We start from the raw sequence: 17,532 nt of genomic DNA on the forward strand, positions 1-17,532 counted from the left end.
CTCCCAAACAATCCAGTATCTTACACTACAATTGTCCTTCCTTGTCATTGGTGAGATTGACCAGTGTTTATGGGAGCTGAGTTCCAAACAGTGTGAAGACCACCAGGTTGTAGAAATCTGACAAAGAAATCTCAAACAAATAAGCAGAAATACATCCAATAAGCCTTTCAGAACAAAGATTCAATATGTTAAATGTTGATCCTGAATGGAGGGGCTCTGAATGAGAGACTGTAGATGTAATGCATGCAAAATGCTCTTGCAGTTTTGTATGTTGGCACACTAAGGAGTAAGTACAGACGTTTACTCTTATTACTTAGTTGTTTAATTTGCAGGAGTATAAGTGAGATGTACACTTATACTCCTGCACAGGCACACCCACAGTTATTATTGACTATGGTGACAAGATTCCTGTACTCAGGGCCAGCCAGGAAGTAGGATTGTGCTCTTTGGCACTGATATGAAGGAGGCTCTGGATCTGGAACCCTGATGATATGAATATAGTGTTCTGCTCCTGGCCCTGAGTTGGAGTCTACAGGGCATTAGATATAACAAGATATTACAGAACCTTGGATAGCTCCAGATCAATAAACTGTGCTAACCTCAAGAATGGAATCAAGTCCTTTTAGTCTTCCAGGCTACCCCTTGCAGGCTCTACTCCTTTCATAAAGAGTAAAGACTTTAAATGGATGGTGTTTTGATTAAGAGTTCAGAGGTGAAGCCTAGAATAGACTCAAATGAAATCAATGGGTCTTAAGTTTGTTGTGACAAACAGGTTCAATTAATTTCAACAAGTGTGTTTTAGTTATGTCTAGCAATGTACTTAGCCCTAGTTCTTTCTTAGGTGTGTTACCACACTAGAGCTGAAAGAGTAGGCAAAAAGTATGCATCTCATCTAAAATCCTGCGACTGCCCCCTGCAGAATTCTGGGGCTTGTAGTTTAAGGGAGGAGCCCTTAAAATGCTCAGCAAGAGAGAGACTGAGTCTCACTAAACTACAAGCCCCAGAATTCTGCAGGAGGCAGCCACAGGATTTCAAATCAATGCCTACTCTTTAAGCCCTACTGTGATAGCAGCCTAGGTCCCTTCTGGTGTGTCCTTGTGCTGATAAGCAAGTACTCTAATGGGACAAGTTCCTTGTAGTAATCTAACTCAAACTGTATTTCCCCAGGGATCTTACTTTGGTGGGTATCTTGTCTTTTTTAAGAGGTTCCTGTGCAGTATAAAGCACTTAGTTGGGGTCAAGACTCAACAGCTTTATATCAATATGGCCTCTTTCATGGTACTATCTGGCGCAGAGAGGAGCAATTTTGGGAGCTAGAGGACTGAATTAGCCCCTGCCAGAGACCTTGAAGGGCTCTACCTCCTTGAAAAAAAAAAGTCCTTTTATAGCAACAAGAAGTTTTTTCCACTTTGCTTTCTGTTCAAATGAAATTCCTCTTCTGGATCAAAAAGGGCACAAGGGCAAAAATGGGGAAAAGCCATTCCAACTATGACAATGGTGGGACAATAAGAAAAGGCCCATGGAGATCTGCATCAAAAATCACATTTTACCACTCTGGTCTAATGTGCGGCTACTGAAGGAAATGGTCAGCCACTGAAATACCCCTTAACCTATTGCTTAGATGCTACTTCCATTTCCTTCAGAAGTCTCTCTTTGTCCCATATTGACCTCTGCTTTGTGCAAGTCATTGTTTCAATTTGCATGGACATCATAGCATCAGAAATGCAGACAATTCCAGGATCTGACTGATACTAAAGTGTTTGCATTTCATATCTTTATGTGTTGCTTGCTGTTATGAATAGATAGAGGAAGGAGGTGGGACATTGTCATTACTTTGGTTTTTCTTTGCACTTCCAAGGAATACTCATGTTACTCTGTTTCAGGGGAAAAAACACAACAAGTATTCAAAAGACTGACCCATTTATTGTGACAGAATTTAGTAGGTCAAAGGCATCTAACCAAATGAGTCTTGTCCTAGAAGAACTTATTCCACTAAGGCTCCTTCCACACAGCTGAATATTATCCCACATTATCTGATTTGAACTGGAACATAAGGCAGTGTGGACTCAAGTAACCCAGTTCAAAGCAGATATTGTGGGATTTTCTGCCTCGATATTCTGGGTTATATGACTGTGTGGACCCCTCCAACCACCTATATAACCCAGAATATCAAGGCAGATAAATCACAATATCTGCTTTGAACTGGATTATCTGAGTCCATGCTGCCATATAATCCAGTTCAATGTAAATTGTATACATCTGTGTGGAAGGGGCCTAAGACCATGTTGAATTTTAAAAGGAGTATTTTATTTTGCTTTCCAGTAAATGACCTCTTCAATAGCAGAGGTCATAATAAATCAACCAAATAAATACCTCATAGAACAAATACTTACCCAGCAGCTACGAGAATAGACCAAACATATAAAATTGTTTTTATAGGGCTAGAGAAGGGTTGGGAAGGACACATAAAGGCATGAAGAAATAAAAATGCTTACAAAAAGGACACCTTTAAAATGAGAAAAGATTCGACTAAAGAATGAATAAATGTGAGAAATTAGCTAAGACCACTGCCTCATGAATATTCATGGTCTGAAGTTCTTTTATCTCCCTACATTGCTGTAAAATACACTAGATTTTCTTAAATGCAACATAAAATACAAAACTAAAGAAAGCTTCCATGAAGCTCAGATTGTTGATGTCTCAGGAAGGGCCCATGTAGTTGACAGCTGTCTTAAGATTTCATGGGTGATGCTGAGGGCACAAACAAGATTCCAGATTTTCTTGAAAAATGGGCTAGTTCTGTATTTTAGCTTCATTTTTGTATTACATTGCTTTTTAAATGTTGTTTATTAAAGAGAACTTATTGAGGATGACTTTTAAAAATCACACTAAAACAAAAAATGTTTTTTCTGGATAGCTGTCCAAGTCATAGATGCTCAGACAAAGCTATTGAGAGAACCTCCCAGAAATGTTGAGATATTGACATTTTAGAACGTGTCTGTGTTTAGGAAAGGGCTTAGAATTAGAACTAATATTATAATGGTTTTATGAAAATCTATGATGCTTCTGTACTTAGAATATCATGCACTCTCCTTCTGAAAAATAATGTTATAGAGCTGTGAAGAAAGTCTGGAGTGTTTCTATTTAGATAAAAGTAGGAAGTAGTTGGGAAGGACATGACAAAAGATTATAGAATATGCACAAGATGGAGAAAAGTCACAGTTTACACAAAACTCTACAATAGCTCCCAAAGGATGTTCTAGGAAGCTCTTGGAAGCCAAAGATCTAAGGAACTATCTCAGCTTGCTGGAACAAGCTACAAGAAACCTTCATGTCCAAGTTATTACTGAAGCCAGTTTCCTTTACACATCTTGTCTAAACCCCCTCGTGTCCTATAATTGTAGGCAAAGCTATGTTCTGTACATTATTAGCACAAGAACCTTGTTGGATCAAGCCTAGCATTTTGTTTCTCTCAAATGCAAACAATGAAAGGGAATCTCTCACTCACTCACTCACTCACTCACAATATCTTTCTCACTCTCTTTCTCTGTTGCTGCTGCCCAGTTATTTGTACATACCCACTGGGATAAGTAGCCATTGATAACATGATGTTTCATGAATTTGCCTAATTCTATTTAAAACAATTTAAATTAGTGGTCATCGCTATGCCTTGCAATAGCAAATTTCATAGTTGGATTATGTGCCATTTGGCTTCTTTCTGTTTGCCTCACATTTAGGTTTATCATATAATGCCAGAACTGATATTTAATAAAATACAGAGAGATAAATATTCATCACACTACTTTCTCCCAATGTAGATGAAAAATCTATGAGATCTGGAAAGACATGTTGAAGGCAGACTGAAAAACGGAGACATCTTTTCAACTGCTGTGACAATGAAAAATGGGATAGTTGATTGGCTTGGCTCTGTCTCTAGGTCAAAATCTTTGTAGGGATGGTATCACACCAGATCATCCAAGTGCATTTACCTAGATAATGTCCAAATATGTTTCATTCTGTTAGTGAATTTACATTGTTTCCAAATAAAAATTAACAAAATACAAGAAAACAAACAATGGAACAAGTTACTATCTAGCAGCACCAGTAACAGTAATGAACCGCTTTCCTAACATTAAAATAAGTAACAAGAATGAATAACATTTAAAAACTGACTTTCAACCCTCTGGCTGCTCCCCAGTACAAGTAGCTTTCTCAACACCACTAACTTTTTCCTTTACAAAAGATAGTAATGATGTCAGGAGTGGCAGCATTGGCATCAGCCTCTAATTTGATAGTTCAGACAGGCTTGGGCAGAGCTTAACATAAACCACAGAGGCGATATTACTCATCTTCTCACCTCCTACCATTTAAACTCTGACTGACTGTCTTCTTTTCTCTCTCTCTGACTTACTCCTTCACTTTTTCTCACACTTGTACATTGACTAGGTTGATTGGGAGTATGTTTGTATCAAATTTCAGTTTTCTGTTACCTGACAATTGAATCCTATGCAAAGTTGTCTAATCTCATACAGCAAGTGTTTTCAGAAGTTATAAAACTAATAATTTTATTATGTCTTTCATAGCCAACAGTTCACTTAATCAAGTTGATTATAGATATACCACAATAAATTAGCTAGGTTTGAGTTCTTAATTCTTCCGTTATCAGTTTCAGACAGTTAGTAGCCCTCGGGTGTATCTTCATGCATTCATACAATAAATGGAATTAAAAAATATATATTCTGAATCCCCTAACTGAAAGCCAATGTGGCATAGTGGTTTGATCATTGGATTATGGAGACTGGGATTTGAATCCCTGCTTGGCCACCAAACCACTGTGTGACCTTCGGCAGATCACTCTCTCTCTCAGCCGCAGAGGAAAACTGAATATATCTTGCCAAGAAACCCTATGAAAGGTTCACCTTGGGGCTGCCATAGGTTAGAAATGACTTAAAGGCTCTCAACAATCCCCTAAATTTTTGCACATGCATGCTTTGCTCTTCCCAGTGCCTAGGGTAGAGCTGGCATTCCTACATTTGAGTTATCAAAGGGTTGTTTAGATGATACAGGAAGAAATTCCCATGTCCTAAAGATTCTAAAACTTTTTGAGTGTACTGACATACATTGTTCCTTGATTAAAATATGCCATTAAATATGTCTGTAGATTTTGTTTCTGTGTTCAGGAAAGAAGCTCTTTCAGGACATGAATGTTCAAGGATAGGGGAGATTTAGCACAGATCTTATGCCAGTGGAAATTTCTTCCCAGGGGCTAGACTGTTATTGCTTTGCTCAAGCATGGTCCAGTTAACATGCTAATCAAAACAAACAAAAACAGAAGCCAAGAATATTAATTACTCTGAGCAGAAGAGTGTCCTAGTAAACTACTTGCGGTGCAGCGTAAATGTGTCAAGTTGAGTTTCCCAGAAAATAAAGGTTTGTTGAAAGATTCTAATAAACAGCAACTTGGCATCCTCTTCAGTATTTGTTATGTGATAAGCCAGACATACAACTTTGTAAATATTGCAGGTTACATTATTGGTTGTGCTACCATTGAATTCTGTTTTGATTATTCTTTTCCTGCATGGCAGGGGGTTGGACTGGATGGCCCATGTAGTCTCTTCCAACTCTATGATAGCAACCACATCAACTGAAGATGTGTTTTACAGGATCAGGATATGTAGCTATGACATAGCGCTCTCTTGTCCTGGCTACGTCTGATGATGCAGGATCCCAGCCAGCAACTGAATGGTTGAATGTGAGAATTCTTGGGAATGGGATAAAACAAGGGAAGAGAGCTTTAAGCTTTAACAATACAGCTGGCCAATATCACTTTGACTTCAAAGGGGAAGGGAAGAGAAGAGAGAGGTGCAGCGAAATTAGGAATGGTCAGAGAAATAAGCTAGGGATGGGGAACATGTTGCCCTCCTCGTAACATGTGGCCCTTGCATGTCAGCCCTAGCCAGCATAGCCAGTGACAAGGAAGCATAAATTTTGGAACTCAACAAGCTCTTAAGGACCACACGTACCTCAGTGCTAACTTATGGAAAGAGGGAAAGGAAAATCATTACCTATCTTTCTACTAAACACAAGACAAAAGGAGTGGTATCTAAACACAGGGAAAGCAGGTAACAATCCAAGGTACAGAATATCTTCTACCAAGAGCTTGTAACACACTGAAAGAAATATTGTAGAATACTTAAATGCAGGAACAGTTGGGTATGCTTGTCACAGACAGAACGCCACCAGATAAGATTCAACACAGTTTATTAAAGTTACAGAACCAAAAACGCCCGTAAAAGACAAAGGGCTAGGCAAACACTTGCCTTTAGAGAAAAAGAAACTGAAAAAACGTTTCAAAAAATAAACCGGATTAAACTGGAGTTTAATCCGGGTTAAACCAAAAATGCTTACTTCAGCCTGGCACTATAAACAAACAAAAGCTGGTAAACAAGATTCAAAGAAACACAAATAACTGGCAGCAGATTCCTCTCTGCTACCCAACAGCTGTGATTGAGGAACAAAGATGTTACTCCTCCGAGCAGCGAGCGAACTCCGGGTTCAAACACATCAATCAGGGCAGCAGCGGTCAGCGGGGTCTCAATCCGGTCCGAGGTCGAAAGCCAGGTACAGAAGTCTTCAGATCACCAGTTCCACCGATAGCCACAGAAGGGATAGTCCGAGGTCGTAGTCAGTCAGTCAGTCAGTCAGTCAGTCCAGAGTAGGCAATTAGTGTCCGTCAAAAAGACGACGGAGGTCCAAGCTATTAAGATTAAGCACAAGTTGCACAGGAAAAGCCCACACAGTTCCTCCCGCCGTCTATGCCCAGTGTCCTTGGTAACTTACGTATTCAGCAAACGAATCACACCCGTCTTCAGGAAGTTCCCAACAAGAGCCCAAGCGTTCGTCCAGATTACCTTGCCCAACGCAATTAGCCCTGGATTCTAAATCCCATTTTATGCCAGTTACAACTCCTCATCGCTGTCAGCTGTTACCCTAATTCCAGGTGCCTCATCATCATCATCCTCAGCAGAGCTAAAACACCTTTGACTACGCCCCACAGCATCCCCAGCTGTGGATCCTGTTCCATCCCTCCAGCTTGTCCACGGGTCTAATCCTGAAACCTGCCAATCGCCTCCCATACTATCATTGCCAGTGGCACCCAAATCCTCTCTCACACGAGTCCATTCCATGTCATCCTCCTCTGAGCTAACCATCTCTTCCTCCATTCCCTCGGTAAAACCCTCAAAGGAGTCTTCGTCAGTTGGTTCTGCAAATAAGTCCCGCAGCCGTTTCCTTTCTCGCTCCTCAAGAGAGTCTGACTCCCGAGGAGTTTTACGACCACGTCTCCCAGTATCGGAGCCATAAGGCTCAACCATAACACTATCCCCTCTCACAAAGGCCTCCTCCTCCAAAGGTGGAGACACAGCAGTGATCTCTTCAGCTACAGTGTTACGGCGCCCAGAAGTATCTAACTTCAACAAAGAACGGTGAAAGACAGGATGAATCTTAAAAGAAGAAGGCAAACGCAATCTAAAAGCCACAGAAGAAATCTTTTTGGCAATGGGAAAAGGTCCCAAATACCGTGGCGCAAACTTTCCCCCAGCTTGTTTAATATATTTAGAAGATAACCAAACCATATCCCCTTCCTTCAACTCTTCCCCGGCTTGTCTATGACGGTCGGCTTGAGTCTTTTGCACTGCCTTAGCTTCTAATAACAACCGACGAGCAACATCATGTAAGGCAGCCATTTCAGAGGAACGGTACACCGGGTCCGAGGAAACCACATTGGTTGACGGCGCCACCCCTCCCCGCGGATGAAAGCCATAAGTTAACTCGAATGGGGTGTGTTGACTAGATGTATGTACAGCGTTGTTATAGGCAAATTCAGCCACCGACAGCCATTTTACCCAAGCACTAGGTTGTTCCAGACAGAAACAACGTAAATACTGCTCCAACAACCCATTAACTCTCTCAGATTGACCATCTGTTTGTGGATGAAAAGCAGAAGAGACATTCAATTTGGTTCCCAAACACTCATGGAAATGTCTCCAAAAACGCGACACAAATTGCGGAGCTCTGTCAGAAATAATAACCTCGGGAGCTCCATGTAAACGGAAAATATGTTTGGTAAATAATAAAGCCAATGTAGGAGCTGCTGGAATTGTCGAACATGGTATAAAATGAGCCATTTTAGAAAATAAATCCACCACCACCCAAATACATGTATAACCCCCAGACCTAGGCAAATCAGAAATGAAATCCATGGAAATAATCTGCCATGGTCTCTCAGGAACAGGCAAGGAAGATAATAAACCCCTAGGGCGCCCGACAGGCGTCTTACTTTGCTGACAAACGGCGCAGCTATCACAAAAACGGAGAATGTCCTGTCGCATTTTTGGCCACCAATAGTTTCTAGTAATGAGTTGTACGGTCTTAAACCTGCCAAAATGCCCAGCCATGGGTTCATCATGATGTGCCCTAATAATTTCCAACCTGAGTGCATCCGCCGGTACATAAACCTGTCCATTTCGTACCAATACCCCCTCTTGGTCTTGTAAATGAGGCAGCATAGTGCGATTCCCTACCGACAGTAGTATGATCTGCTCTTAAGTCCAGTTATCATCCTTCTGAGCCTCTAGGATTTGGGCATGTAACCCAGCCTCGTTCTCCACCACACATAAAGAGGTAGTAGGCAAAATTGTCTGGCACACTGTCTGTTCACAGGTTTTAAACTCAGGCTTGCGAGATAATGCATCTGCCCGCAAGTTTACCTTCCCTTCCACAAACTGAACTTTAAAATTGAACCTAGAGAAAAACAAAGCCCATCGAATCTGGCGTTGATTCAATTTTTTGGCAGTTTGTAAATGTTCCAAATTCTTGTGGTCAGATCTGACCACAATTTGATGCCGTGCGCCCTCTAACCAGTGCCGCCACACCTCAAAAGCCACCTTGATAGCTAACAATTCCTTTTCCCAGATGGTATAATTTTGTTCAAAAGGTGTTAGTTGCCGAGAGTAAAATCCACAGGGACGCAAAGTCCCTGATGAATCCCTTTGTGATAATACAGCCCCCAACGCATAACTAGAAGCATCTGCTTCTACTATGAACGGCTTGTCAATGTCTGGATGAATTAGTATATTGTCTGCCTGGAAGCTAGACTTCAACTGTAAAAACGCATCGTGAGCCTCCCGTCCCCACACAAATGGTTGTTTCTTACGCAAAAGTTGTGTTAAAGGTACAGTGAGTTTGGCAAAGTTTGGGATAAACTCTCGGTAATAGTTAGCAAATCCCAAGAACCGCTGTACATCTTTTTTAGTCTTGAGTTCTTGCCACGAGTTGACTGCGTCAACTTTGTGCGGGTCCATTTTGAGTTCCTTTCCCGAAACTACATGTCCCAGGAACTCAACTTCAGGCACGTGAAAAACACATTTGGAAGCCTTAGCGAAAAGCCCATTACCCCGTAGACGATGCAGTACCTGCTTAACATGCTGCTGGTGTTCCCTTTCATCTTTAGAGAAAATTAATATATCGTCCAAATAAAACCCTACAAATTGATCAATTAAGTCTCTAAATACATCATTTATGAATCTTTGAAAGACAGCAGGAGCATTACAAAGTCCGAAAGGCATTACACGGAACTCGTGACATCCGAAACACGTGTTAAATGCCGTCTTCCATTCGTCACCTTCCCGTATTCTAATCAAGTTATACGCCCCCCGTAAGTCAAGTTTGGTAAAGATCTTAGCCCCTTGCACTCTCGACAGTAATTCCGAAATCAAAGGTAGCGGATATCTATCACGAATGGTATGTTTGTTAAGAACCCGGTAGTCACATACTAATCTGAGCTCCCCTGTCTTTTTAGCTACAAAGAACACAGGTGCAGCAGTTGGAGAGCTAGATGGGCGAATAAACCCTTTAGCCAGGTTCTCGTCAAGAAATTCCCTCAGGGCTTGTCTTTCTGGTACCGTTAAAGCGTATAACCTTCCTGCTGGCAACTTAGCACCTTCAACTAGTCTAATGGCACAATCGTATGGTCTATGAGGCGGCAACTTATTCGCTTCCTTCTTACAAAACACGTCTTGAAATTCTCTATATTCAGCAGGCACTCCCTCCATGTCAAGCTGAGAAGGATTTAGAGCAAAACATTCCTGCCTCTTAAAAGCTATAGTACGCTTCACCCAATCCACTTGAGGATTTACTAAAGTTAACCAATCCATTCCCAGGATTACATTATATCTTGGTAACCGTGTAATGTCCCACACAAACTTTCCAGTTACTCCTTGTACCTCCCACGTTATTTCTGAGGTCTCACGGTTAACCACCACAGACTCCAGTAGTTTCCCATCCGCTCCTTCCACCCATATATCGCATGCTTTACGTACTGTAGGAAGCCCATGCTTCCTTGCAAACCCAACATCCACATATGAGACCGTAGCCCCTGAGTCCAGCAGTGCCAGAGTAGAAGCAAGTTCTTTTCCCCCAACAGATAAAGAAATGTGTACAAAGACATGTTTCTTCCCCTCAAGTGACTGCTTTAAAAGCCCTAATGCGTTGGACTCACGTCGCACTAGGGCTGGCCTTTTCCCGAAAGCTGAGAAGGCTTAACATTACAATTCCTGGCAAAATGCCCAGTATTCCCGCAATACAAACACAATCCCAATTGTCTCCTACGGTCTTTTTCTGCCATAGACAGTTTTCTAAACACCCCGAGTTCCATAGGTTCCTCCCCTTTTGTCACAGGTGCCCTAGGCGCAGATACAGATGGCGCATACATTGCCCTAGACTGTTTGCGAGATTCAAACCGGGCGTCCAAACGCAATACTTTAGCTACTAAAGCATCCCAGTCTCCTGCCGGCTCTAAACACGCCAATTCATCCTGGAGATAATCATTCAAGCCAGCAATAAACAGGAGCATAAACGCGTTCTCCCCCCAGTCCAGTTGATGACGATAAGAGTTAAACTTGTTTAAATAATCCAAAACAGACCCCTTTCCCTGTTTTAACCGATAAAGAGCCCAGCTAGCATTCTCCATACGGAGAGGATCACCAAAAGTGTCAGTTAATAATTTCTTGAAATCATTTAAATTGTCCTTGACTGGGTCATTTCCCAAAATCAAATTAGTGGCCCATTGTCCCGCAGGACCGGTCAATAAACTCAAAATAAATGCCACCTTACTGGTGTCCGTAGGAAAAGCCTGTGCGCTAATCTGGGAAAAATAAAGTTCAATTTGCGCCAAAAAAGTGGGCGGCTTGTTTCGAGACCCATCAAAACGTTCGGGAGTCATAACATGTCCTTTAGCCGGCTGTGCTGCTTGTGCAGCGTAAAATGCAGCCTGCAGCTGGTCAAACCGAGCCTTAAGCTCCTCCATCGTCTTCTTGACGTAATTACCTAACTAGAAAACTTTTTTCTGGCGTTGGGCAATCTGTCACAGACAGAACGCCACCAGATAAGATTCAACACAGTTTATTAAAGTTACAGAACCAAAAACGCCCGTAAAAGACAAAGGGCTAGGCAAACACTTGCCTTTAGAGAAAAAGAAACTGAAAAAACGTTTCAAAAAATAAACCGGATTAAACTGGAGTTTAATCCGGGTTAAACCAAAAATGCTTACTTCAGCCTGGCACTATAAACAAACAAAAGCTGGTAAACAAGATTCAAAGAAACACAAATAACTGGCAGCAGATTCCTCTCTGCTACCCAACAGCTGTGATTGAGTAACAAAGATGTTACTCCTCCGAGCAGCGAGCGAACTCCGGGTTCAAACACATCAATCAGGGCAGCAGCGGTCAGCGGGGTCTCAATCCGGTCCAAGGTCGAAAGCCAGGTACAGAAGTCTTCAGATCACCAGTTCCACCGATAGCCACAGAAGGGATAGTCCGAGGTCGTAGTCAGTCAGTCAGTCAGTCAGTCAGTCCAGAGTAGGCAATTAGTGTCCGTCAAAAAGACGACTGAGGTCCAAGCTATTAAGATTAAGCACAAGTTGCACAGGAAAAGCCCACACAGTTCCTCCCGCCGTCTATGCCCAGTGTCCTTGGTAACTTACGTATTCAGCAAACGAATCACACCCATCTTCAGGAAGTTCCCAACAAGAGCCCAAGCGTTCGTCCAGATTACCTTGCCCAACGCAATTAGCCCTGGATTCTAAACCCCATTTTATGCCAGTTACAACTCCTCATCGCTGTCAGCTGTTACCCTAATTCCAGGTGCCTCATCATCATCATCCTCATCAGAGCTAAAACACCTTTGACTACGCCCCACAGCATCCCCAGCTGTGGATCCTGTTCCATCCCTCCAGCTTGTCCACGGGTCTAATCCTGAAACCTGCCAATCGCCTCCCATACTATCATTGCCAGTGGTACCCAAATCCTCTCTCACACGAGTCCATTCCATGTCATCCTCCTCTGAGCTAACCATCTCTTCCTCCGTTCCCTCGGTAAAACCCTCAAAGGAGTCTTCGTCAGTTGGTTCTGCAAATAAGTCCCGCAGCCGTTTCCTTTCTCGCTCCTCAAGAGAGTCTGACTCCCGAGGAGTTTTACGACCACGTCTCCCAGTATCGGAGCCATAAGGCTCAACCATAACAATGCTAGCACAGTTTCTGAGAAAAAGAGACTTGGAGGTGCACAAAGGTGGTCCTGTAAGGATGCTTCCCAGCCATAAACAAAAGTGCAGTTGTCCTGGAATCGATTAACAACGTGTGGCAGGCTTTTTCCTTGAATTTTTACAGTGGATATAGTGTCTTTTACTTCTGAGGGCTCTGAATGGCCAATTCATCAAGTATACAGTGATGCTTGATTACATTAGGCATGGAGGAATGTTTATGTCCTGCAAGAACCTTTTGCTAACTGAGCTGCAAAAGGGGATTAATCGCTTGTACATGCCAATAGGAAATACTTAGCTGGGAATTTCAGTTTGATTTGCTTTGGTCACCCAAAACCCAGCTTGGCTTCCCTTCACCAAAGAAAAGAAGATGGAAAGCAGCTTGTGCCATGGTGTTGTATGAGAGAGAGAACAGAAAAAGAAAGTAGTGGTGAAATGTGCCATTTTGGCAACAACATCTGAGTAATGAGAAATCACCAGGAAACTTAGGAGTGATCAAGGATGAAGATTGCAACAGTCTGAAAAGTAATGGCAAACATGATGAGGCAGGAACTGTTTTATGGTATGCATACCAGTGAATCAAATGCAAACCTTCATCCCACTCCCTCCCACCTTTACCATAAACTGCTTGTTTTTGTATTTTTAAAAAGATTGCTCTGGAAATTGAATGGGAAATGGATTTTTGATTAGTTAATCAGCACTTTGCGCAGTTGTTTTTTACTCCAGGTGATTGTAAAAATGCCCCCTTCCCTCAAACAAACTCCTGGAGAAAAAATATGTGTTTGAACTGAATTCTTCAAAATTGCTTTCACAGCAGTTGCAGTGTGAAATGTTATGTCTGCCTTCACCCTAAGTAATTGTAGACGTTGCAGTCATTGGAAATGATATTATTTGCTCTCAAGTCAACTTTGACCCTATGAATAAGGCCCCTTTCACACATCCGTATAAAATCCACATTGAACTGGATTATATGGCAGCATGGACTCAGATAACCCAGTTCAAAACAGACATTGTGGGTTATCTGCTTTGATATTCTGTGTTATATGACTGTGGGGAAGGGCCCAGAGAGACCTCAGGTGTTTAAAAACTCAAGTCACTGGTTTTCTTGATTGAATCGGCTCACCATCTTCCTCTTTTTCTGCTTCCCAGAGATTTTTTTGTCTTTTCCAGATAGTCAGGTTATATCATCACATGTTCAAATTGTGAGAGCCATAGTTTAGCTGCCTTGGCCTGATTTCCCCTAGGACCCATTCATTTTACCTTTTAGACCGGTATCTGTAGAACTCTCTTCCAGCACCACTTGTTTTTCAATGTTCAGTTTTCACAACAAGTCGTGGTAATGAGAAATATTATGGCTTGGATGATTCTGACTTTAGTCAATCTGCCATTGATGCATGAAGGGTTGGATTAGCTGAGAGACAGGAGATGTGTTCTGCAAGAAAGCTATATTTCATTTTAAATGTCATGGCTCCATCTAGTTGCCCAATTCCAAACAATTCAAGTAAGAAAGCAATACGGAAAGCATCTAAAGAAGCCAGGTGAATGAATAAGGAGCTTTTTGATTAGTTGAGGTTGAAAATGAAGATATAAGCAATGGAAGGAGGGGCAAATCAACAGAGAACAGTACAGACAAGTAGAAAGTATTCATATGGAGAAGGCTTTAGTGCAGAATGAGGTAAGGCTTGCAAGAGAATTTAAAAATTAAAAAGGGGTTTCAGCTATGTTCATTGGAAGTGGAAAAGTGAAGAAAGGGTTAGTGTGCTGCATGAATAAGATGGCAAAATGCTGGTGATAGAGGGGCAATGGAATTGCTTAATAACTGCTTGCCTCTGGCTTCACCCAAAAAGTTGTATCTTATCTCTCTGTTTTAACTCTCCCTTGCCCCACCTCGAGCCACAAAGAGAGATGGGTAATTCATTATCATCATCATCATCATCATCATAAAATGAAAATAGTGATAGCAGCAAAGAGAGTTGTAGCCTAAAATAGGCAAAGACATCGTACAGAAATTCCAAAGTACTTGAAATGGGTTAACATCTCCAGTGCTGGATGAACTACATCAGGGAACTCAAGGAACTTGTGGATTTGGTTTCAGAGCCTTTGTTTATTATAAGCTTGGAGAATTTTTGGAGAAGAGGTAACATCCTTGCAGATTGGAGCAGAGTAAATATTGCTTCCATCTTCAGAATGGCAAAAAAAAAAAAAGAGTGAGCCTGGGCAACTACTAGTGGTCTGCTTGACATATATCCTAGAACAGTTAAGTAAATAATGTGTTTGTGATTATGAAGATCCAGCATGAGTGGGTCAAAAACAGGTAATAGCAGGCTTATCTTACCTCTCTCTGTGTTTTTGCCTCTTTCTGATATCAGCTTGACAGACTAAGGAAGGCTATGGGTGTAATCTATCTTGATTTCGGCAATGCCCTTGATAAAATACTCTATGATAGTCATGATGAAGAGCTGCTAAAATGTGAGCTAGACAATAGTACCAGTAGGTGGATTTGTTACTGGTTGACAGACTGAATCCAAAGGTTTCATCAGTGATTCATCATCATTCCAGAAAGGAGTGATAAATGGAATGCTACAGGATTTTGTCCTAACCCTGTTTTTTTTTCAATATTATTATAAATGTTTTGAATGTGCAAATTACACCAAACTAAAGCCCCTTCTACACTGCCATTATACCCCACATTATCTGTCTCAAAGGAGGGCCCTTCCACACAGCCATATAACCCAGAATATCAAGGCAGAAAATCCCACAATATTTGCTTTGAACTGGGTTATCTGAGTCCACACTGTCATATGTTCCAGTTCAAAGCAGAAAATGTTGGATTTTATTCAGCTGTGTGGAAGGGGCCTCAAAACAGCTATAGAGTGCTATAGTGTCCAAAGTAGGGGAAATTATAGTTGTGAGCCAATTTATTCTGCTTTGGTCATATCTTCCCTGCATTGTTATGTCCAGCTTTGGGTGCCACAGCATAAGAATTGACATGCTGAAACAGGTCCAAAAACAAGTTGATGAAGAGTTTAGAAGCCAATCCTATGACGACTGCTTAGGGATTTAAATACAGAGAAGAGAAAGGTAAGCGTGATATAATAGTCAACTTTGACTATACTTGCAGTCATATGGAAAATGTTTTGTACTGTTAGAAGATAGAACACAAGCCAATGGTTTCAAATTACAAGAAAGGGGATTCCAAATAAACTGCTTTCAATCTACAATACAGATGCAGGCTAGGCTCTTCCCACTAATTCCCTAACTAATTCCCTTAACCTTCTGGAAGATCCAGCTTGATCTTTGAGCAAACTTTTCCTATTATGCCAATTCAAGCTCAAGTTATTTGTGGCAGTTCATCCCTCTGCAACAAGCAGCACATCTATACAGTTGGGACAGATATCAATATTGGAACTGCTTCATTCCAGAACAAAGGACAGACTTTTGCATTGTTTGGAGTTTATTTACCCGCCATCAGCTGAGTACTCGACAATGGCATTGTTATGGTTTGGACGTGAAAGATGACAGATGATGCTAGTGAAACACAGCTTAATTTTGGAGGGGGAATCACTATTTTATTTTGTGTTTGCCCCCTTTTTATGTTATGGAGTATTACAGCAGAACTGGGACATTTAATGCAAGCAGGGTCACCTGTATCTCTTGCATTTACACTGAAGGAAATTCTCTTCCATTTTAGTATTGCTGATATGTAAATTTAAAAGATACAGCTGACCTTGTCCTGCACTGAATGTTTGAGTCCTTCATGCGAGCTTCATAGTAAGTCAACGTAGAACTGGTAGACCTTGCTTCCAAGTAAACATTTTTTATGATTTGGCTGCAAGTTTAGATAACTTAATACATTCTTTAGTCCATACTTTGTTTACAGAAGATAGTAATTTTTTGTGTTGAGGTGTGGAGACAAGAAGTAAGCTTGGGAGTACACTGGGATGCCTTTGCAGTATTGGATGTTATCTTTTTGCTGTGATATGAAATACTTGAAGCATCAAAATGCCACTTATCAAATTGGAAAGCATTACAATGTACCAGGTCTACTGTTTCTGAACTATTGAATGAGTTGTATTAGATGGTTATTGACAGCTATGCTTCTGATTTGTATGTCTGCAATGTTACCATATACATCAAACTAATCTTAACACAGGACTAATTTTAGCAAAAGGCTACTCTCACTTTCTCATCCGTATCAGTGCTAAAGTTAGTTCCTTCCTTTCTCAGGTAACTTTCCCTTTTCCCTGCTGGGTATTTGAACACCCAAAATACAGTACAACCCTTGTATCCACAGGAGATATGACCCTGAACTTAAAGTGGAAAGGGTAAACCAGGAATAAAAATCAACCCATTTAAAATGAACAATATCTGCCAAAAGTTACCATAGAGTTGGCATGGAGATTCTTAAAATGTTTTAGGTAGGCTGGGTTCTCCCAGGTGACTTTGTTGTGACTTCCAATTGAAGCATACCATAACATTTCTTGGAGAACCTAGAATATTCCTAGAAAGGACATAACACCTATTAAACACCTAAACTGCAAGTACAGGCAAAACAAAAACAATGACAATAGAAGAAACCATCAGAATCAGCAAAACATAATTTCCCACTCTTCTAGTTCTCCATAGTGCCAGAGATAATGCATTCATTTCAGTAAAAAAAAATCGAGAAAAAGAAACGAAGTTCCAAAATTGCAATGTTCTGTATATAGTTTCACATTATAGTCTTCATGTTGCATCCTGTATATAGTTTCACATTAAAGTCTTTATGTTGCATGATTTTTAGAAATAATTTTGCAGGAGTAAATGTATGAATAATTTTTCTTAAATATTTCATTCATCATTGTTAAAATTGTATTCTAGAGTCTCTTCTTTTCCAGGGGAAAAATGCTTCCAGGGGAAATGGGGAAAATGCTCCCCACCCCAAGTTTTCTTTCTTTT

General features: G+C 41.1%; 1 protein-coding gene across 2 annotated transcripts in view; it reads left to right on the plus strand.

Moving 5' to 3' along the window:
* Positions 1–17,532, plus strand: part of def6 (DEF6 guanine nucleotide exchange factor) — a 74,143-nt gene that overhangs the window by 21,010 nt on the left and 35,601 nt on the right. The gene's annotated exons all lie outside the window — the stretch shown is intronic.

This window comes from Anolis carolinensis, chromosome 4 (assembly GCF_035594765.1).
Source record: "Anolis carolinensis isolate JA03-04 chromosome 4, rAnoCar3.1.pri, whole genome shotgun sequence".
NCBI lineage: Eukaryota > Metazoa > Chordata > Lepidosauria > Squamata > Dactyloidae > Anolis > Anolis carolinensis.